The 24,322-nt window shown below is 40.2% G+C and overlaps 1 protein-coding gene across 2 annotated transcripts in view; it reads left to right on the top strand.

Moving 5' to 3' along the window:
* Positions 1-24,322, top strand: part of GADL1 (glutamate decarboxylase like 1) — a 163,630-nt gene that overhangs the window by 33,839 nt on the left and 105,469 nt on the right. The window lies entirely within an intron of this gene.

Below are 24,322 nucleotides of genomic sequence, written 5' to 3'. Positions count from 1 at the left end.
TCTGTTTACACTCAGAAGAACACAAAAAGAAAACACAAAGATAATTTTTTAGCATTTATCCTTATTGGTGGACACTGGGATTTGGAAAATACACAAAATCATGCCAGATGTAAAGTACCCATTTCTAACAAAGAAGATAATTCATCACTGGAAACCAATTATGTACAACAGTGGCTGGATCTTGACAAATGCTCATTTTTTTGAAATAATGATTTGATATTTTCTTCTGAAATATTTGTTCTGGTTCAGTTGCATGAAATCATTGGACCTGAAGCAGGAACTGATAAAGAGAAATGTTAGGGCTTGTAATATTTTGAAGTTCATTAACCATTAACCTGACTTCATTAGTCCACTGCTAAGAGGAAATAGTCTAATAACAATGTCAATGCAGAGTCCTCACCTCTCCATGCCAAAACCTTACTGGGAAACATCAAAGGAATTATTATATCAGAGCTATATTACATGTTATCTTTCCAAACTGAGAAAAATTCTCTATGTAGATCATATTCTTTTTCTATTTATGGCTTTTTTGCCGTTGTTTTATGCATCTTTCAAAAATTCGCAGTTACTCTAAGCAGGACCAGTTTCAACAAGTATCTGTCATGGCCAATTTTCTTTTGATGTCTGTTTGGGGAAGCAGTGTGCCACCTGATACATTTATAAACCCTAAATCTTTGCTTGCCAGGACAGCCATGGGCTGAGAGTGCTTTCATGTACTAAAGCAACATAGGAAATCTGCAAGTTGAATGATGGTACTAGTGAATCCCTAGTTATTATTCTAGAGTAGTACATGTAGCTTTAAATGATGAATCAGACAGAATGAATCTGGCCCTTAGAGTGCACTTGATGTTAATTGAAGCCATGACTCATGTATTTGCATTTTTCCTTTACACAAAGAATGTTTAAGTAAGACCCTTTGTTCCTTTTAAGATCTTCAAATCGGTGTCTAGCTACATGTCAGAGAAGCTATTGATCACAATGGCCAGTTTGGAGGTGCTTTAGTCTGGTAATGTTTATTGCAATTTGAACTCCTTCAGCTCAAAAACTAACCAGAATTTTTGGACAGCTTGCCTTTTTGTGTCACAGTTGGTAACCAGCCTATGGATTTGATTATTTAAAAGACTTGTGGTAGGAAATTAACATCTTCATCACGGAACCAGGCCAAACGCCCATAAACCGTTGACACGATCTTTGCAGGGGAAGGCCAAGGTTAGGATGCTGAAGTTGTTCTGGCTTGGTTGTTACACTTCAGGTGAAAAGTGTCTCTTTGCCCAAGGTCTACAGTCTGTTTATTCATCATGCATACACATCGCTGAAGTAAAAGGCAACTAAAACCAATATTATTTTCTGTACTTCTCCTGTTTTATTTTTCTTGCTGATGATTTAATAAGGATCAAGTCACAATGAGCACACCACACCAGTATAGTGTTTGCTGTAAATAATGCAATGTATGATAATCCTGGGCTCAGGCAACTTTCAGTTTAAATAGTAGATATCTTCACTGTGAGAGTGATGGAGCACTGGAACAGGCTGCCCAGAGAGGCTGTGGAGTCTTCTCTGGATACATTCAAGACCTGCCTGGACACTCTCCTGTGTGACCTAGTGTAGGGAATCTGCTTCAGCAGGGGGTTGGACTGGATGATCTCCAGAGGTCCCTTCCAACCTCTATGGTTCTGTGATTCTGTGAAAAATAGGAAGGGAAACAATCACAAAAGGGTAAGAGTATTGGTTGTATGTTACCTGTCAGTCAGATCCTGTCTCCACCAAGTAGGAACAGATTGACATGAATTTCAGAAGTGTGAAATCCTTGCAGCAACTGATTACCTTTGTAAAATGTGTCCTTCTTTATTCCCTAGAAAAATAAAATCCTGTAGCTTTCTGGTTTAAAGATACAATTTTCAGCCAAGTTTTGCAGCTTGCTCAAATGGCCTTTATAAGACTTTTTCCCCTGCTTTTCTATTAGCTCCTAAAAGACTAAATAAACTAGGAATTAATTTGGCCCATTAACTATTAGAAGATTAATGCTTTTCTCATTTTTCTCACAACTCAGAAGGTCATTACATTGTTGCATTATAGTCATTCCACTTAATTTTGCTTTTCATGTCAATTCTCTCCCAGCATTAATTTTGCCCATGTTGCAGCCTTCAGCTCGGGACATATCTCACTGCAGTCCATTATCTAACCGGCGAAGCCTGCAGCAACAGGGAATCTGACTTAATTGGAATGATGCACTGACGCAGAAAAAGTACATGTAACTTCTTGCACTAGCAATACCTTTTAAAAATGCATAATTACGAAGATGACAAACTGTCATGTATCTTTTGATCTGAAAGATTTCCAGAAGCTGCCAGAGTCAGCAAGTAGAAAGGTTGAAGTCCATAATTCCTTCCATGTCGTGTTATGGAATAGATGTGTAAAGAATGACTGTAAGGGAAGCATCAGGTGAGAATTTTTAGAAGCTTTTCAAAGCAATCAGTGAAATCTGATTTAAGAGTGCCACTTCATTCTGCACTTAATAGTGTTCTTCACATAAACTGTATTCCAATATGCTTCACAAAGTTAAATAATACAGCTACTGAGATAAATAACAGCAGAAGGAGACAGTCATGGCAAGTTACAGGCTCAAAGAACAGCTGTTTTCAGCTGAGATTTAAGATGATATGGCAAAATTACAATGCATTATTCTATACTACAATGACCAGAGCTTTTCAGCAGACTCCACCATACCTGAAAGCTGTTAAATAAGCAAAGTTAATCAGACAAGAAGAGTGGTTGGAAGAGTTCAATGACCTGAACCCTACTGACACAACTTCATTTGAAACTGAACCTGAATGACACAGTGTATCAGGCTTAGCAAAAAAGACCAAGTGCAATGTGTCATTATTTTTTCTCTTTCTGACCTTGGTTGACTGAATGCACTGGAGCACTTAATTCTTTGCACTCCCATCTGAAGGACCTAATGTGAGAGTCCGGCAGTAGCCAGTCCCATCTACAGCCTGTCCAATCACACAGTGTGAGATCAGGCAGTCTGTTCTTGGATTATGGTCCAAAATTTGTCTGTCCTTGGAAGCTGACAATGGTGAGCTTTGCCTAGTCTTATTTTTTTGATCCTAATACCACAGCGGCTCTCCATGTCATCACTGAGCAGCATTCTAGAAACAGAAAGTAAACCTCAGACTGAAAAATAAAATAGAGTTGCATTGGTTTACACTTATTGAGAAGCTGGCTAAAGCAGCTGTGGCTGATCAGCATCTATGCTTTTAGCTCAGATTCAGATCATAATCAAACTGAGACAATTTTAAAATTTTGAGTAGTATGTGGAGAGGAGAATAGAGATATGCCTTATAATATTTCATCTGAAATTTTTTTGTAGCTACAGTAGTCAGCTAGTCAGCTTAGTTTAGATTTCACCATTTGTATGTCTTCTTTAATGATCAGATTCTTTTAAAACAAAAAGAGTTACCTGTACCCAATGTATAGCCAAAGTGCATACACTTTGGATCTGACACACTTCAGGCAGAGAGGTAATATCATTACAATACCATTTTCCAAGCCTGAAAAAACACAAATAACACTATAAAAGTGGCATACATTTTGCCACAGTCTCGTTTTTTTTTTTTCCTGCAGGGATGTTGATTTAGTTAGATCCTTAACTGTCTTTTCCCTGTAGTACCCTCAGCATGCCAGTAACAAAAAGCCAGCTGCTTTTCCCAGCCTCAGTTTAACACTCGATCAGGAGTCATGCTGTGCCCAGCATCCTTAGGGCTCACAAGGAAGGAATGTGAGCCTGTTCAGCCTACTTTTTAGGGTTTGACTAGCTGCTTTGGAAATCAGCATCAAGATTCACCCAATGCTAGGAGCCTGCGCATACAGGCATTGTTCATCTGGATGGGGCTTTGAGCAACCTGGTCTGGAGGGAGGTGTCCCTACCTATAGCATGGGGGTTGGGACTAGACGATCTTAAAGGTCCATTCCAACCCAAACCATTCTGTGATCTAAAAGGCAGTTGTCAAGGTGTTACCCATAATTTTCCCCTTGAGCCACAACAAAAAACGCAAGATGCACTCTGCAGGAACTTGTGGGAAAAGAGCCCTCTCCAGTTATGATCAGCTCTCACTTTAGAACCTGTAAAATACTGAGCAAAGCAACTTAATCTACTGTTATTTTTTGAGACTGATATTGAATTAATGCCAAAGACTGATAGGTGAAAGATATAAACATCACATTTGATGAGGATCGGAGATGAATGCCTGCTTTTGTTAAACTCAGCTGTTATTAATGTTGATCTGGAAATCAGAATTTGTAAAGAGGAGAATGGCTGTCTGTATTTATTGATCTTTTGTGAATATTCACTCCTAAGAAACACAATATTTGATATGCTCTGCTTTGTCATTCCCGCAGTAGAGCCTTACTTATTTAGACCTAATTAATTAATGGTTTAATCTCTCTGTGGTTGGAAAGATCCATGGATGAATTTGGTTCATCATCCCTCTAGTGCTTCTTCTGTCAGGTTTGAATATAAATAAGAAATGGGTGTTGGTCAAAAGGGGTACAGTGCAATGACAAAAAATACAGTGTTGCAGAGAATATTCCTTTAATATTACAGTTAAAAGAATGACTGTTCCAGAAACCTGTTTAAAAATGATTATAAAATAAATACTCTACTTAGGAGGAAAATGATAGAATGTGGTTGGAATGAAAAAGATAATTGGAATGGGATAAAAATCACTGCAATGCTAAATAGAAATGTCTGGTATACTTACAAAGAAACACATTAGCAGTATGCTTTTTTACATTGCTTGTCATTGCCCAGTATCTCAAAGTCGAGCTTAGGAAAGGTATGAAGAAATCAAATAGATCTGTAATCCATAGTTTTGAGAATCGAATAAATTTATCAGAGGATAGAAAAAAAAAAAACCAAACTGATGCATTGCAAGTAAGTGTTCTACAGAGCACGTAGGTGAAAGTAAGCTTTTAATAAGCATTTGCCAATGAGCACAATGTTGAAACATACACGACAGTATGCATTTTGGAATCCATAAGTCCTTCTGGGCTGCATTCATGTAAATTAATGGAAACAATTTTGATGTCTGTCTGTCTGGTGAGCATTTGGCCACCCACAAAGTCATCTGCTTGAATGCAAGGTCTTTGGTATTATTAGGTGCCTGTATTTCTAAATTTGCTCTCGTTAGAAATCGTTCCAGCATGGAAGTTTGTCATGGTTTTGTGATTTTTCGGTTATTGGTATTCCACATCATAACATCACTTCGCTCTCCAGCCATCTTATCGTCGGTAGTAGAATAAGGCCTACCTTGATTTTGGGACATTCTCTCTCTCTGTATTGGATTTATCAGCTTAAATTGTAATTATATTTTATTATAGTGTGTTGTATTGCATTCCAATATTTTATTTAGTAAATTAGTTTGTTTCTCCTCAGATTGTTGCTGCTGTTCTTTGCTCTCAGGGCCATCTCCTTACCCTTTTTCCCTTTTCCCTTTTCCCGGGGCGTGGACCCGTGGATCCCCCGTCCCCTTTGTCACGGAACCGGGCCGAACGCCCATAAACCGTTGACAAAGTTTTTAGAGGAAGAGAAGTGAAGATCTGGGGAGGAATGCGAACTACATTTTTAAGACTAGCATACAGCCCACAGGTTGTCTGACATTCCTGAAGAGGGAAATTCTTTGAGGTGAGTAATGAAATGTAGGTGAGATTGGCTTTTTCAAACCTTACAGGAGTGTGACTGTGAGGACAGTAAGACCTCTTTTCTATATCTGTGTTGGTGGCAACAGTGGGAGGATATATCTTCAGAGGGCTGTGACGTTGTGGGTAATGGAGCTGAACGCCGTGCTCACTGAAGCCTAGCCAAAAACACTGTTTGTCAAAGATATCCTGTTTGCAAAACAATTAAATGGATATTGAAAGCATAGTTGTGAACAATCTGTATTTTTAGTAACAGGAAAAACGGATGGAAAACTCTGTTGCCTAGACATAATATATGTAATATACACTTCTTCTGGAAATAATTATTATTTTCTGAAACTACTGCAGAGGTGTATGCTGCTGTGACTGAAAAGAGAGAGCTTTGTGTAATGTTAACATCAGGAGATATAGATTCTGGTTCCAGCCTCTGCAAGGAGTTAAAATCAATCTAATTCCAGCAAGGCTTAGCCTCCCTGTCAACAGTAGAATGGCTTTTAGACTGCTTTGACCTCTTTTCAATTGCCAGTCTAAAAAGATCAACATTTTTTTTCAGGACTTCAGGAAGTAGGCACCTATATTTATTTCTTCTGCTGTGAAAATTGAGGTAGAAGAACATGATAGTATGACTTCTCGAAGGACTCCGCTCCCTTTAATGTGTCTAGTAAGAGAAATGTCAGTATGTGAAGGAAACACAAAGTAAATGTATTTTACGACACCAGTAAGCTATATTTCTGGATTCACAGCAGAATATCAAAGCTTGCTTTCACAGCATATTTTATTTTTCCCTGTATATCTACCTCAGCAAGAAGATTGCAGCCCTGTGGTACATACATAAACAGCTAAAATAAAGGTCTACAGTGGATCTTTAACAAGTGCCTAGATCTAATTTCACAGTCGAGGTATGGGTAATTTTGTGGCCTTTCAAAGGCTGGATATAGAATGTACAATGTGAAAAAACTGAGTGCCGTTGTGCCACAATATTAATTGGTGAATGTGTCACCAATGTAACCTTGAGTTTTCATTATGTTGCTGAAAGCCAGACTCAGCGAAGCACTCCGGAAATCAAAGTGATGGTGTGTGAGGTATCCTACATCAATGAGGAAAGCTGCCAGAGACAAGCGAGTGGACCAGTACGATCCCAGATGGTTGGTGTCCATTGACATGTGCCTGGTGACCACAATGATCAGGCACTGGAATGGGCTGCCCAGAAGGGTGGTTGAGTCACTGTCCCTGCAGGCGTTCAAGAAACGTTCCTATGTTGTAGTGAGGGACAAGGTGTAGTGGAGAAATATTGGTGATAGGTGCATGATTGGACTGGATGATCTTGGAGGTCTTTGCCAACCTTGGTGATTCTATGATTCTATATGAATAGACTCCAGTGGGTTGGGTGGCCTTTTACTTGCATGTATTTCTTCAGCTCTTATGTTGCCCCTCAGCAATAATTGTTGGATTTATACACAACACTGTTTGGTTCTTCAGCAACCTTTAGGTATTTTATTGATTTAACATTTCTTCAGAGACTTAAGGAAATATATGACTCACGGACATTGTCATTTTTTGAAACCTGGTGCACAAGTGATGGGTGTGTTGCCTGGTTCAAGCCCTGCTGTCTCTGGAGTTCATTAGATATTGTAAGATATTATTTTATATACAGCTTATATTCCATTTATGAGCTACACTTCTTTTTCCACACTTGTTAAGGGTGCTGTTTTACACTGCCTTCAGTATATATTTCAAACCCACTTGCTGAATTGAGTCATTTCACGGTGAAGTAAGCTGAATATAAGAGAAATATGCCTTCGTTGAGACACTGTGGCTTAGTGTATCAAAACAATAAAGAGCGAGGAACAGGTTGGGAGAACTCTGAGAATCCATTGTGTTTATTACTTAAAAGTAATGAAGCACAATGTTGTTGTTTGTGCCCTCTGAATGCTAATCTTCCCAGCTGTTGAAAACATAGTAAAAGGTGAGAACTGGACATAAAAATCTCGTGCGCCATTCACCTGGCCATATGGCTAGTTGGCAGGCTACTGAATCACAAACTAATGAGCAGGCAGGGCTGGGGTTTGGCGCACAATGAGTTCACTATATTCACAAATTGAGTTCACTATACCAAGGTTTCAGAAATAGAAGCACAGACCTGAACAGCCAAGTCTCTGTTAAGGCACAAGCTGGCTACAAAGCTGCTGAGCATGCAGCAGGCTTCACTAACCATTCTGTGTTCATGTCTAAATGTAGCTCTAACTCTAGCTTCTATTTCTGAAAATTCTGGCCCAAATGGTCAGGAGTTTTTAAACAAGGGACAAAATGTGTAGAGAAAGAATAGAGGTGATTGTATTCACTATCCTTTGCTGGATGGTTTATAATACCATCATGTCAGGCTAAGCATCCTTCCGCTCCTGTTTCTGTACATCTATATCTACCAAAGGAAGATGTAATTGAAAGAGGTCCTACTTTCTCTCTCTCCTCATACTTGCCTTCTCTCTTCAGGTACCCTCACAGCTATTAGCGTTGCAGCAACCACTACTGCTGCATGATCTCCATTCCACACTCTCTTCTTTCCCATTGCAAAGACACTGCAAGAAGACATTTGATGAGTTGAAATTTGCTCCTTATCCACTGAGCCAAGAAGCTTGCAGACCATGCAGCATGGCAGAACCCTTCCATATCATGCAGGACATAGTTCAATGATGGCATTGAGTAAGCGGGTGGGAAGATTGGGGTCAGCGCTTACTGGATTTAGTGGTAGAGGCAGGACCTGCTGTTGCTGGAAATAAGCACATGATTACGAAGGTCTGGAAATAGCTCAATGTAGAAACAGAGAGATTTCCAAAACTGATGGGGCAGTTTTGTATTCAGGCTAGCACTAGTGTAATACGGACAGAAAGCAGCTGGCCTTTCTGGGTCCTGGCATGAGCTGCAGATCACGAGGTTCCCCTCTTACATAAGCAGACCTACTGTAACACACACGGCTTGTTTCCGAGGAGCTCTAAATAGCTGGGCTGGAATAGCTCCCATGTCACTCTGGGTTTCTGCTGACACATGATAAAGTTACACTGGGATAAAAATGCCATGGTAAATCAGATTGGAGCACACTAATGACTTCTGCATGTTTGCTTAAAGCCAGATTGTGGCTGATTCTACAGAAAAGCAGAGTGCAATAAAGTCTTCCTTCATCTTTCTCTGTGTTGTGGCCGACTTCTGTAGCCAGCAAGGACTGTGTGCATTGAATAACTAGCCAGTGAGATAGGAACAACTAAATTTCTCAAAAGAGAGTTTGTTGAAAACAAAGTTGTGATCTCTACCCACCACTTCAGTGCCAGCAGCAGAACTGAAACCTGTGAAAGGCAGTGGATATTACAGAGCCTCCAAAGTGCCTCAGAACTTGTCACAGGATTTCTACCACAGGCACCCTATCCCCCTTTCTATCAAATTCAGTGTCTTAGAATTAATTCTGATGTTTTATTCTCTAAAGAATGAAGTGCTGAGGCAAAAAAAAAATAAAAAAAAAATTAATCAACAGAGTACTCGTTTTATCAAGTAAATGGATAATTGTGACATTTGACATTTATGTGAGACTATTTCTTGAACTTTTGCCTTATGATCTCCCCACTTAACAAGTTATGTTCAATCTAGTTCAACAGTTCACCATGTAATCACTTTCTGCTTTTTGGAAACATTTTATTGTTATTGATGTTATTATTTGATAGTGCATTTTCTTGGAAATATCAAGGATGTCATCAAATAAGGTACTAGTTTTCTATGTAACAGCCTCAAACTTTATTGAGAAATTACGTACTGTGAGTAGGTCATTTCAGTAACCAGCTCCGACCTAAAGGGCAATGGGTTCACTCAGATCAGAGGCTGGAAAGTCTCCATATTGTTTGAGACTCATCTTGAAGTTCCCTGTAGCCCTTTTTTCTAGAATTCCTGGATCAGTCATTTATGGCAATAGTACTTTGTATTCCAGGGCATGACTTTGGCAGTGAATATATGTCACCTTACTACAGCTGTCAGACACCAGGCATTTGTCAGCCTCTTTCCAAAGTTAGTGAGGAACAATCAGGCTTCTCTACAATGCAACTTATACTACACATAGAATCAGAGAATAATGGAATCAAAGAATGGCTTGGGTTAGAAGGGACCCCAAGGATCATCAGGTTCCAACCCCCCTGTCACAGGCAGGGCCACCAACCTCTGCATCTGGTGCTAAACCAGGTTGCCCAGGGCTCTACCCAACCTGGCCTTGAGCACCTCCAGGGATGGAGCATTCACAGCCTCTCTGGGCAGCCTGGTCCAGCACCTCACCGCTCTCTCTCTGTGAAGAATTTCCCCCTGACATCTAATCTAAATCTTCCCTCCTTGAGCTTTGAAGCTCAATTGGATAAGCTGGATTTCCCTCTGAAAAACTGCTTTCATTTGGTGAAGGAAACAAAGAAAAATGACTTAAACTAGGTATTAAAGATCTATACAGCACAAGTTAGATAAAACTAAGCCTGGCAGAAGGAAGTGTAGTTCTGTACCTGACAACTTTATCCAGGCCCCAGAACTGATAATATAAATTCATGGACTTGGAAATAAATGTACATTGTCAGTGGTTCAGGAAACTGCAAATTGCTGATGGCTGTCATGGTACTTTGAGACAGTCTACATGTTAATTCCATTCTTATTTAAACTTCCAGTCCTGGCCCTTGTCAGAGAGAGGATTCTGGCAGGAAGGACCTCTGGTCACATCTGCTGTGACTGTTGTCACATTCCTGAATTCTACCTGTATTGATCGTACTGTAGTATTTACTCAGGTGTAGTCACAAGAAATAGATGTGTATGTTTGGAGGATTAGTACGAGGACTATATATCAGCTGAGTTTCCTTTCTGCTTCGGATAATCCATAGACAGTGTGCCAGCCCTCTACATGAAATTGGCATTTGTTCCACAAAATGTGAGCTGGCTTTCTGAATGGAAGAGAAGGCAGAAGGCAAGCAGGAAAAAGAAAAGGAAAAAAGAAAGAGAGAAGAAGAAAAAGTCTTCAAGTTGTCAAAGCCTTTGACTGGAAAATGAAAGACATAGATGTGTAAAGAAATATCCATGTGATAGATCTAGAGAGGCATTAATAAGCATGTGCCCTAACTATCATATCAAGGTTATAAGCCCCTACTTATGCACAAGACAAATCTAGTTCATGTAGCTCAAACACTAGCAGTTCAAACTCTCTCCTAATTACAAGATTTATGCCGTTGCCTTTATCCAAAGGGCTGATCTGAAGGAATGAAAGAGTAGTTCAGTCTCTAAGTCCCCTTGCTTCTTGTTCTCATTATCATAATAGTACAGGTGCCAGTTAGAGTTGGTCAGACATTTTTATAATTAAAGTTTTGAAATTTAATAGTGAAGTGAATCGCTTACACTTTGGAACCTTTGGTCACTCCATCAAATATTGTTTGTGATTTTCATAATGAAATGAATACAGTGGGGTGCTGAAACACTTCTAATAATTTGTCCTTGAGGTTTCCTCCTCTTGATCTCTGTTTCTGTTTTATGTAATTGCTTTCCTATGGTGCAGTGTTTTGTGAAGTTCTGGAAGTGTGACCTGATAGTTCAGGTATTAGTCCTGAGTTATCTACAGGATGAGTCCAAGTTGTATATTACATGTGTCTGGAGCCCCTTGGAATCTGCCAGCACCTCTGCCACTTGTCCCAGAGCCAGTAAGGAGTAAGGAGCATATTTTGATAATTTATGACAGAGCACATAGAGCTTTTCATTCATTCAGAACCTGATTTTCTTCCTTTCAGAGTTTACTGGTCTAATTGAGTGATTTCATGTTGAGCCTGATCTCATGGCTTCCAGTTTGTTCCATATTACCTTCAAAATTCCCAGGAAATATTTTAGTCCTGCTGAATTTGATAGGAAGAATCTCAAAAATACTCCAAGTGGAGCTACAAACATCTCTTCCACTCATGACCCCACAGATTGTCTTACCCTTTCCTTTCTTCCTTCTCCTGCCTTCTTTTTTAAAAACCTTCATGTTATCTTGCAAGGTGGTTTTTTTTTGTTTTTTTTTTTTTTTTTAAATCAGTCCCACAAATGCTTTATGTGCTCTGCACCCTCTTGCTAAGTGCCCAGTGGGTTCTTTGTGCTGGAGCAGCTTGCTCACTGCCCAGCCTATCCTGGCAGGTGGGATGTCCTCCTTCAGAGAGAGGTGAAGTAGCACTGCTTGCCTTGCACATGGAGATCAGTCATTTCCTTGCCAGTAGGGCAGTGGCTTTAGTGCTCCTTCATTGCCTGCCTACTGAGACTGACAGTTTGGATTATTGTGTACATTCAGAGAGATCTAGGAAGAACATAACAAGTTCCCTGTGCATCAGAAGTTACTCCTTTTATGACACTGTCTGCACTAGATAGGCATACACTTTTTATATGAAGAAAATAAATCAGTATGTGTTTGTTTTGAGAATACAATATTGTAGAATAGATTTAATTTCATTGCAACATTACAAACATTGATAGCAAATATCTTTAAGGCAGAACAGAAGGGAAACATATTTCTTCTTTTTCTCATATGTTCCTATTGTTTTCTCTTCTATTTGATCCTGCTGCAATAGACTGAGAGTCTTTGCAAAGCATAGAGGGAACTTCAGCTCTCATCAGATTAGTCAGCACCTAGCTAAAGACTGGATTTTAATGAGTGTTTTAATAGATTGTTAGGTAGATATTACTTTGTGCTGCTCCATAACAACATTATTTTCACATTCAAATCCTTGAAAAAGTATGTTTGTATGCTGACTGGACAAAAAACTGGATCACGCTTCTAGATCTATGAATCTTTTAAATTTGCCCTACTGAAGGGAAAGATAATTATAAGACATCCAGCAAAGTCGCTTACCTTTCCAAATTAAACTAGGAGCCTCTGTTGATTCACAGGTATTTTATGTAGCAGAGGTAACTATGTGCATAGTATTCTTGTTGGATGTTTCTTCTCTGCTCCACCTAAACAGAGAAATAGAATTGAGAAGAAAGACCTCTGCAACAAATATCAAAAAAACCATGTTGCTCTTACGGCTGTGGCTGTACCTGAATACGTTTACCATAAAGAATCCTGTGCACAAAGGGCATTTCTGCACATGGGCAGTCTTAATAGAAATCTGCAACACCCCTCTGGTTCAATATTTTTATTAAAACAAATGTTATTCTGTTTACCTGTAGCATCTCTGCAGTTTTTTCAGAAGAGTATTTATAGTATAGTATTTATACTAACCTCCTGGGAGGAAGTTCAGCTCCATTCAAGAGTCAGGAAGAGGTATAGACAATCATTTATGTCTCACTTAGAGAGCCTTGTTTTGAAGGTTTAAGTGCAATTTTCTACATGGAGATGAATTTGATTCTCCAGTAGCTCTAAATATGCTGTTAAATTTGGCTATATGTCACATGGAAGGGACAGCTCATCTCATGATCCCTGTGATGTTCCTTAACCTGTTCCACATGAACAATATCTGTAAAATGCCTTTAACTGGAACAGAATTGCATCTTTCTTGCTTCCTTCCCCCCTTTAATAATGAATAGACCATATTTGGTTGGTCAGAACTGTTCTTGAATGTGAATGAATTCATCAAATGATGTTGGCTGAAGCAAGCAAACAAAAATGAAAAAATGGAAATGCTGACAAGAATAGTTCTAATATTTTCCAAACATGAGGGTTTCAACATTAGAGATTTGATTCAGAAAGGAACTTAGATGCCACTTGAAACAACAAAGAAAGGGGCAATGTGTTTCTTTTCTCCATTAATAGCCCATATTACAGTGGTTTTTGCCTGGAATTTAGATGAGGAAGTTTCAAATCCAATCCAAACCTAAATCTCAATGGTGGATCTCACATCTTGGAGCAACCTTTGTTGCTCATCTCTAGGATGCTGCTTTTGGCGCTGATTTCCTGCTGTTAAAATATTTTTACTGCACAGTGATACAGAAACATACATTGCAGCAGTGAAGAGAGGCCAGATGGCATCCTTTATGAGAGACCTGAACCATCCGCAGTGATTCTTACTGTTCTTCTCTTGTCAAGCAATCACTGGAATATATTCCATATTAACAATAATTTTCAAATTGAAATTAAAATAGCTGTGTTGAGTGTCAACGGTTTACAGACGTTCGGCCTGGTTCCGTGGCCCACGCTCCGAGAAAATGGAAAAAGGGAAGAGGGTAAGGAGATGGCCCTGAGAGCAAAGAACAGCGGCAACAATCTGAGGAGAAGCAAACTAATTTACTAAATAAGATATCAGAATGCAAAACAACACATTATAATACAATATAATTACAATTTAAGCTGATAAATCCAATACAGAAAGAGAGAATGTCCCAAAATCAAGGTAGGCCTTACTCTACTGCCGACGATAAGACGGCTGGAGAGCAAGGAGCTGCCAGGACGAGAGACGGGCGTGAAAAGGGATGAGGTCTCGTGATCTGCAAGCTTCTATCTTTTCCCTCCTAACAGAGGAGCAAAGTACCCTGGGGAATGTAGTAGTCCTTCTCTTCTGAGAACCAGGTACATTCACTACATGATGTTATGATGTGGAATACCAATAACTGAAAATCATAAAACCATGACAGTTGAGTCACAGTATTTTTATTTACATTTCTTGGTTTGGTGGCTGAACAAGAAAAAAATGGATATTTTTTCTTTTTATTCATGATTCAAGACCAAGAAGAGCTTCAGAAGAACATGCTTTTAGCAATATACATATTAATTATAGTGTTCACTATTAAGTTCTAGAGCAGGAAGCTTTGAGTAGGTTAAATAGTAGTTTAAATAGAGTATATTATGCAGATATAGCTATTTCAGCTGCAAACTCCCACCAAAGTTAAAACTGATGTAATATCTAACAGACTTTTAATTAAGAAGATGTAGCTGAATCACCTTTAATGTACTGCAGGGATAATGGAACTGGCCAGTAAAATTCTTCTGTGAATCACTTACAGTTTTCCAGGAACCTTGGCATAGAATTGGGCCTGTTAAAATAATTAAGGTAAACCAAGTAGTGATAAGCCCTCAGGTTCAGTGAAAATTCTGTCATTAAAACAACAGACCGGAGGGAGAACTGCTAAATATCAAAATGGTTGTTCATCCTCTGTTGCAGCTATAGCCGCTTTAGTGGCTGGGGCAACAAAAAGACAGAATTTAGTGCCTGCAAAATGGATCTGGTGATGAAGATTATTGAAATCCAGCTGTGCTATTTCCTTTGTTCCACTCCTATTATGTGCTGATTTGTTGCAGGTTCCCAAGAAGTATTCCCTTTCATAAACACTGTGGTGCAGAATCAATACTTTTCATATTATTTTCTATGCAAATTTGCTGAAGCAGGAAAAATTGCATGCTTTTTGTATTTCTTTTGTATGGGAGAGTATCCTGGAAGATCCCCCAAAATGTGTTCATTACCACTGGCAGTTGCTCCTTGCCCAGCCTCTACATCCACAGAATTTACAACTCTCCTCTGTCTGACAAGTCAATTATAGTTAAAATTACACTTCTGTTATCATTCTGAGTAGCAACTGTCCTATAAGACTCTCCCATACAAGGTATTCCCTTTTTAAGAGTGGTACCTGCTATCCTAGATAGGCGACTCTATATCAGCTTCCACTTCCCTGCCTGTCACCTTCAGGAAACAACTTTCAGAGCTTCTGCTTGAATTGTTACCATTTAATTGCTTGGGTTGCCAAGCATATTTTGAATGTAGGTTGTCATTTCTTTCTTCACTTCTTTTCTCTTTCCATTTTTCCTCCCCTCCCCACCAAGTCCATTTGTAATATGTTTGTGGAGTTGTTCTGCTTCATTAGAGCATTGTTTTTTTTTCAGGTTAATTTATCTAATTTCCAGTCAAATGAGGACATGGTACTTGTAAATCATTTAGTTTCTCATTAATCTCTTCCAGCACTGGCTCCAGTTTTCAACTGTCTCCCTATTTACTATCTTTAGCGAAAAATATCCAATGTTCCCATCACTTGTCACAAGTAATGTCACGGTTGCTGTGGATCCATTGACCTGCATAATCAACATGATTTTTATATTAGAAATCGAAACATTTGCTGCTGCTGTAGAAAGCTGCATCTTAAGTCCTATGCAAGGAAATTCAGCAAATGAAATGCAATAAACAGAATATGTAAAGCCTGCACTGTTACTTCGTGCCAAAACTTATTAATTAGCTTTTCTTTAACAATAGCTATAGAATTTTAAGATGCTGTTTAGAAGAGAAGAAATCCTGAGAACTGTACCTTATGCCTTGATACCTCTCTGGCAGAGATCCCACTGAGATGAGGGGGGCAAGGACTTCAGCATTCATTTGTGAGATGCAAATATCTGGCTGTAGTCAAACCCACAGATAAAGAATTCTCTGCTGCTATCCTCTACAATAAAGCACTGATATGATATCGGTCTTATGAGCTGCTTACAGATATATTGCCAGAACAGGAACAGTGCCTCCTCACATGGCAAACTGGCCTCAACATGTTATCCTTAAACAAAGAAGTGCTTTTCAGGACAATAGGTAGTAATCTCCATTCTGGGTAGGCACCAGATAGTGCCCCAGTGGGGTAGGAAAGAGAATTGGGATAATTCCCTACTAAAGGCAATGGCTGTTATTGCCCAGAGCTATTACATGCCCTATGCTTATTAGTTTCATTGTTGAGGTAGAACAGGCCTTACTCTCATGTCCTGTGGCCAAATCTGTCATTCAGATGGATGAGAAAAATTGACTTCTCTGTCCCCTAACATTGCTCTGTACCATATGACAGCTTTTCAAAGTAGTTCTCATTGCATTTCAGAAATGCTTGCAGCTTGTTTCTGTTTAAGTGTATATATGTTTTGTGATCTTTAGATCATTAATCTCAGCCGCTGTTACTATCTTATTTTGAAAGAGACAGATTTTGCCAATAGACAATTGGTTGGTGTCACTCATCCTGTCTTTATCCATAGGCTTTGTGCTGTAGTGACTGAAAACAAGTTCAGTGCCGTGCTTATTTTAGTTGGCATTCAGTGACTCATCTTCCTCTGACTGTAATGAGATTTAAGGAGCATTTATTATTCTCTGCCATGTAAGAGGCAATCACTTAGCTGAGAGAATGATAAGCATCTTAGACCTACTGTAGGTAGAGATGTTAGGCTGATGAGATGGATTAAAATGTGTACATCATATTTGAAATAGCAAATAATAAATACTGCCTCTTTAAGAACAGAAGTCCTGCCTGGGGAAGATCAGGCCACAGTGTTTCTTGATGTAGCAGCAGAGGCAAAAAATATCAGAGGAAATGAAAGGAAACTGGTGAACCTTTGTTTATAAAGTGTGCATCAGTTAAATTGCTGCCCCTCGCTGATCAGTCTCTTTTAATGAGGCTAGGTAAGCAAAAAGGAGGCAGTAATGATGCTGATGACTCAGAGATTTCTCTCTGTGAAAGAAAACAAGCAGAAGCTGCTTGTCTAAACAGCACAGTACAGTGACTCTCTAGGAGTCCTTTTCACCTATAAAATGGTTGCTGGATGGCAAGCTGACCAAACTCAGAGGCTGCTGGTGTTCCTGGGAACGAGAGCTAGAATATGAATCAGTATATTATAAGAGTGTGAGTTTTGTTATGTATCAGTCATCCTTCAGCTTGCAGTGTGCATTTTTCTTAAGCCTAAATTTACGTTGGTCCTTTTGTCTGAAGAATGATGCAGCAGAACAGCAGCTCAGAGGCTAGGTCCAGTATGCGGAGACACCGAGGCACACTGTTCTGCTCTGCCTGATGGGATTTAACCCATCTTTCCTGATGAAACTGCTCTGATATGAGGTTAAGGGACAGTATTTCTACACCCTCTCATTCTCATTCTGGGTTTCTTAAAATTGTTAAAAATTTGGAAGTGAGAATATCCCTTGTAATCAACAGTTCCCCCATGGAAATTCTTGGGACACTATCTCTTCTCTGTCATTGCTCTCATTGTTTATTGTAACTCCTTATTGCAGAATGTGTAGTAATTTCTGTAGACCTGGCAATGAGAACTCCCTGGGGAGAGTCCTGACCACGAGGCGACAGAGTCAGGTTTCTTTCCTTCACCCAATGAGCTTTTAATTTTTTATACAAAGTGAAGCAGGCTCAGACAGAGAGATGGTGAAGACATCTGCCTCATAAAATAGCCAGACACTTACGGTAAGAGCAGTTTTCTGAAGAGGTGAATTTGCATGCCACGAGGCAGAACGTGGCTTTGAAAATGTGTTTTGTGTTGCTTCATTTGCTGAGTTTACCACTAGATTGTTGTACATAGAGGGGAACAGTAGTTCATCTGTTAGTTGTGCTTCAAAAGGCAGAAGTGCCACTCTTCCTTTAGACATGCTGATAGACCAGCACCTGGATCATCCACCAGCTGGAACACCAACTGGTGGGGCCCAGCAGGGATTGGCACAGCATTGCCAAGTGATGTTAAGATTTAAGTATCTGTGTGCAGGGCCACAAGTACTTCAGGTACTTGAGGAACACTCATGTTTACACTTGAGTCCCTTGAGGGAGTTGGGGATTTATGTGCCAACTGGGGAAGGAAGGAAGAAGCCGGCAGAAGTATTATGTATCTGAGCTTCAGAGTTGAGTGGTAAATACAAAGACAAGTGAAATGTAGATGCACTTGCCTTTTTGTGCATCTGGTACTTAGTAGCTTTATCACTTGAACAACATGGACTTCAGCCATAGCAACCTCATGCCAAGAAAACCACAGCAGCAATGCATGGTTGATGCCAGCTGCACAAGTTACACAAAGAAAACTATTTGGGAAAAGTTAGAAAATCTAAATGATTCCTGCAGGGGATTTTTTTTTCCACCTGCAAGGCTTAATTAGTAGGACTCCAGATTGTAACAGCACAGTGCTTGAAAGCGTGCTGGATTGCACTGAGGCATTGAGGCATGCTTTTTCTGGGATGCTTTCCTATGCAAGTGGTTGAAAAATCCAGCAGTATTTGCTCAGACAGCTCCAGGTGACGCACACTGCTTTTGATATCAGAAATCAGTTTGTTGTTGGACAGAAAGTTCCATTTTTACTTCTTTTCTGCATGTAGTCCTTGCAACAGTTTTATTTTTGGATTTGTTACTATAGGAATCTACATGACCTTTACAGTAATCTTAGATAGTTGCAGCAGGCTCTGTATGATGTATGTTCAAATGTACAAGGTAGGTGAGAATGTCACATGAAGGGCGCAACATCTCTGTGCTTTGCCTGGGGAGCGGTTAGCATATGATGCAAAAGAAAGCAGAACAGAGCCCAGAGTGTTTCACCACGCAGAGGGCTAACTGAGCACTTAGGTAGTATTTTTCACTTTCTATCAATGCACTATAAGGTAAAAATGTTATTGTTCCCATTTGTAGGTAACTGCATTTTTGCACATTGGTAAATACCATAATTCTCTTCTGCTTGTCAAGATGTACTTACCTACGAGTGTGGGGCTTCAAAAGAGGCTATTTAAAATCACAATTTTTTCAATCTGGATTGGCATGTACATGCCACCCTAAATGGGAGTCATTGAGACAGTAGTTTTGAAATCCTTGTAAAAAACCACCTCTCTCTCCTGATGTGTCTGAGCACTTACTGCTGGAAACCAGTTAAGCTAAGGGAATATTTATAGCACCAGTGAGAGCATAAAGTTGGTCTCTTAACTGTGACAGAGCCCATTTCAGTCCTGTCAGCTGTCTGCCTTTCTTAGCAGAATATCAGAAAGGAAGTTCTGCTCAATGGTGGCTTCATGCTGCTCTCTGCTGCTAGCTGAAGCTCCTGTCAGTGTCAGCGTGAGCTGGTTATTAGGCCCTTCTGTCAGGACCGGCTGCAGCTCCTGCTTTTGATCCCTGGTTCTGTGCGTCTGGCATCCACTTGCCTCTTGATTGTGTAAAGCTTTGTGGAAGTTTTCTAGCCAATGTGCATGCAGGAGATTTTAAGTGTATGCTAATTTTATTGTAAATTATTAACGAGTGAATATGGAAAGATCTGTTTGTGCGATGCTTTTGATACTGGAGAAATCTGATCAGTCGTTTTCCATCCTTGTCCTGTTTTCCCCTCTGTGTGAGTATCTCCTGCTTGGCAAGTGGTCTGCGAAACTGAGAACTAGTCCCCTCAGTATTCATGGCTGCAAATGCATGAAGGGTGCAATGAGGTTTAGGCAGCTCAGGCTGAGTGTTTATGCTGGTGTCTGCACATCTGGCTCTGTGGTCACTGTCACCAGTTCCCTCTCTTCAGGCTGGGATGGGGAGGCCTAGTGAACACTTCCTCAGACATGCTGAAGAGGGCCCAAAGAGCAGTGCTTACAGTGGTTGTATATCATTGAGTAAAATCATTAACACTATTAGGCTTATTTTTAGGATGTTCCTAGTATGATTGTCATTAAGATTAAGGTCCCCAAGCTCTTTTACTCCAGAAAAAATAACACGGTCCTTTTATTTTATATTAAGGAATTCACAGACCTGTCAAATCTCATGATTTCTCAAGAGATTCCTGCCATGGAGTCTCATCTTCTTTTCCTTGCCTGCCTGTTCTTTGTCTTATCCATTCACTGTGTAACACCCTACCCTACCCTTCATGGAACCTGGTGATGGAGGATATGCATGACCAATGTGACCTATACATCTGCTGTTGCACCTGGTGCCTGAGTGGTGGAGAGTCGAGGCTATAGTGCTGCCACGAAGCACTGATTGACCTTCTTGTGAGAACCAGTACTTTAAAGAGATTTCCAGAACTTCCTCAGCAGGAGCCAGATCGACTTCTCTAACACACACTGAAGGCTTTAGTACTTGAAGAAGCAGCTTGCAAAGAAAAGACGGATATCAGAAAGAAAAACAAAATTATCTCCTTCCGTGAAGGCAATGCAAATACCTTCTTTAAGAGACATGAGTGACTCTAAAACAAAATGTTTGCTATTCTGAGGAATCCAAAGGCACAATAACAGACAACGGGTACTTCAGCTGCATAGATCACAGAATTTGAGAAAATTACCACCGTTCCCTGTGCAGATTCCTGCTATTATCTGTGGTGTAGAGAATATAGTTATTTCCCTCCTGCAAATTAATCTTGGGTAAGCTTGTCTGACATATGAACTTTAAAAAAAAAAATCATTTTTTTTTCCAGGTCCAGAAGCTCTACATTTGCTGACACCCCAAGTTCCTCCAATTAGCTGTCAGAACTTAAATCCAGGCTCTTTGATTCATGACCATGTCTTCTCTCCTTTATGCCTCAGCACTGATACCCTACACATGGAATTCTGGGAATTTGATTCTGAACTTCACAGTCTTGGCCTCTCCTTCTGTGTGCGCATACCTAATGGATACTATGTCCTTATATGCTCTCAATTGCTATCTCTGTTTAGGGATTCTTGAATGATATTTCTGGGACTTGGAATTTGCTCTTTTGGATTCTCTTGGCAGAGACTCCTGATCTTGGTCCCCTGCCTGCTTCCTTTGGCCTTTAGCCTTTTCAGTGATATGTTCTTCTTTCCTGAGACCTGTCTTCATCTCAGCTGCCTGGGAGAACTCTGACTTTTCCCATCCTTTGCCCTCTGGTTTTGCAGAGACTTATCTAATTTGGATCTGCATCAATATTACAGGGAATCGAATTTCTGAAAAATCTTGCTCCTGAAGTTCTCTTTTTTTGCCATTTCATTTCCAAATATGTGTCTTAGTACCTTTGCTTTTCACTACCTCTATTTAATGTTTCATGCCTCTTCACATTTAGCCCACTTCACAGCATTTCATCCACCTGATGATGTTAAACCAATGAAAAATGTTTGTGTATTCCTGGCTTAGTTTTAACATTATAGAATCATCAATATAGGGAACATTTCAGAAAAGTAATTAAAAAATATTGTTTTCTATCCTACTATTGTTTAAAAAAAATAGTCCTAAATACATCAATTGCATTTGAGCATAGACTACTGGAGCTGAAAATGTCCTTGTTAGAATAAACATTGTGGAAAAATTTGTCCTGAGGTCATTAATGACTTCAAAATACAACAGTTAATTTTCATTTCCCTTCCTCTTGGAAAAAAAAAAAAAGGTGTTGTAGGGGCCGTGACTATTTCTCCAATACTAAATAAAATGGGCCAGGGAGAATTCTTTGCTCTTAAGCCAAATTGTGTAGCTTAGATCATGTTCACATGCTATATCAGTACTTAAAGGGGGCTTATAAAAAAGATGGAGAGCAACCTTTTACAGGCAGATAGTGATAGGACAAGAGGCAATAGATGTAAACTTAATGAGATTTAGATTAGATATTAGGGGGAAATTGTTTACTCAGAGGGTGGTGAGGCACAGGCAACGGCTGCCCAAAGAAGTTGTGGATGTTCCATCCCTGGAAGTATCCAAGGCCAGGTTGGATGGGGCCCTGGGCAGCTTGGTCTGGATGAAGGCAATCCTGCCCACGACAGGGTTTGGGACTGGGTGGGCTTTAAGGTCCCTTCCAGCCCAAACCATTCTGTGATTCTATGAAATACTCTTTCCCTCTGAAAATATGATAGCAGAGCCCAAATTACTTGGTAAGAACAAGCCATTACTGTTAACATGCTAACATCTCATCATAGAATCATGGAGTCATAGAATCATAGAATGGCTTGGGTTGGAAGGGACCTCAAGGATCATCAAGCTCCAATCTCCTTGCCGCAGGCAGGGCCACCAACCTCCACATCTAATACTAGACCAGGCTGCCCAGGGCCCCATCTGACCTGGCCTTGAACACTTCCAGGGCTGGGGCATCCACAACCTCTCTGGGCAGCTTGTTCCAGCACCTCACCACTCTCATGGTAAAGAACTTCCCCCTGATATCCAACCTAAATGTTCCATCCTTCAACTTAAAACCATTTCCCTTTGTCCTGCCATTATCTACTCTTTCAAGGAGTTGACTCCCCTCCTGTAGGCTCCCTTTAGGTACTGGAAGGCTGCAATGAGATCACCCCATGGCCTTCTCTTCTCCAGGCTGAACAAGCTCAGCTCCCTCAGCCTGTCTTCATAGGGGAGGTGCTCCAGCCCTCTGATCATCTTTGTGGCCCTCCTCTGGACCCTCTCTAACAGCTCCCTGCCTTTCTTGTATTGGGGGCCCCAGACCTGGACACAGTACTCCAGATGGGGCCTCATGAGGGCAGAGTAGGGAGGGAAAATCATTTCCCTCTCCCTGCTGGCCACCCTTCTTCTGATGGATCCCAGGATACCATTTGCTTTCCAAGCTGCAAGAGCACACTGCTGGCTCATGTTTAGTTTTTCATCTACCAGGACCCCCAGGTCCTTCTCTGCAGGGCTACTCTCAAGGATTGCTCCTCCCAGTCTGTATATATGCCCGGGATTCCTCCGGCCCAAGTGCAAAGCCTTGCACTTTGCTGTGTTGAACCTCATTAGATTCACCCATGCCCACCTTTCAAGTCTGTTGAGGTCCCTCTGAATGGCATCCCTTCCTTCCATTGTGTCAACTGCACCACTCAGCTTGGTGTCATCAGCAAACTTGCTGAGGGTGCACTCAATCCCATCATCGATGTCATTGATAAAGATGTTAAAGAACATTGGTCCCAAGACCCCTGGGGGACACCACTCGTTACTGGCCTCCATCTGGACATACAACCATTGGTCACCATCTACTTTGATCAACGTCTACATATCATTAATAATTATGGTCCAGAAATCAGGTCAATACCCTGGTCCTGCTTAGGGTAGAGTATATAATTATTAAGATTGAAGTTCTTGAGTATGTTAAGTTCTACTGTTGCACATTATAACGATGATCACTGTGATAGCAGGATCGTGATGAGATGGTGATTATCAACAATGCTGACCATCAAGGCAAAGAACATTTGCTATTTATAGCTAACAGTTTTCATGAAGAGTAAATAAACTTAGAAAAGATGTGGAGACACTCCCTCTCTAATTACTCCAACGACTTTCTGTGGATTTCATATTCTACAGCTATGAATGTGTAAGCGGGGAAAGAAACCTTTACTGCCTCAAGAGGGAAAAAATAAGATGGCCTTTGCCTTGGAAGTGTTACCTCAATTTGAATACTAAGTAATTTCTTTTTGGACTGAAGTAGTTTATTCCTATGGAAACTTTGCACTTGCATGCTGCTGCTCTGAGACAAGTATTTTCAGGCTTTTGCCTTGAGGTATCTGTCTTCAACAATGCTGATCATGCAGGCATAATCCTGTGCTTTGGTACAAGCCTTCCTTTTTGCTCCTGAAAATGTATGTTTCTCCACTCAGTTATAAGACGACCTAACATATATATCTCCTGTAACCTCATCTATTCATTTAATGGTCAGTGCAATCCAGCAACATATGTCAGAATTTTCACTCCTTCAATTTTTTCTGCAGAGAAAGGAATCACAAGTTCAACATGTGGCAGGTCAGAGATGGACAGAAAGGCATAGTCATAATTATCATTCCTGAGGTGATTTTCATCCAGTTCATTTTTACAGCTTGACAGGACAGTACTGTTTCACAGGTCTCTGATCTGAAAGTCATAAGTGTCAAAATAGATCAGTGTTCTCTTCCTCTGTGTCATGACTATTATCTTAATTTATTTTTCTGCTTTTAACCCTCTCACTTCAGTTAAAATATAAAGTGATGTGGGAATTCTAGGTGATCTTTTTTTTCCTAGA

This window comes from Numida meleagris, chromosome 2 (genome assembly GCF_002078875.1).
Source record: "Numida meleagris isolate 19003 breed g44 Domestic line chromosome 2, NumMel1.0, whole genome shotgun sequence".
Taxonomy (NCBI): Eukaryota; Metazoa; Chordata; class Aves; order Galliformes; family Numididae; genus Numida; species Numida meleagris.
The sequence above is the reverse complement of the archived record's forward strand: the minus strand, read 5'-3'. Positions and strand labels throughout refer to the sequence as shown.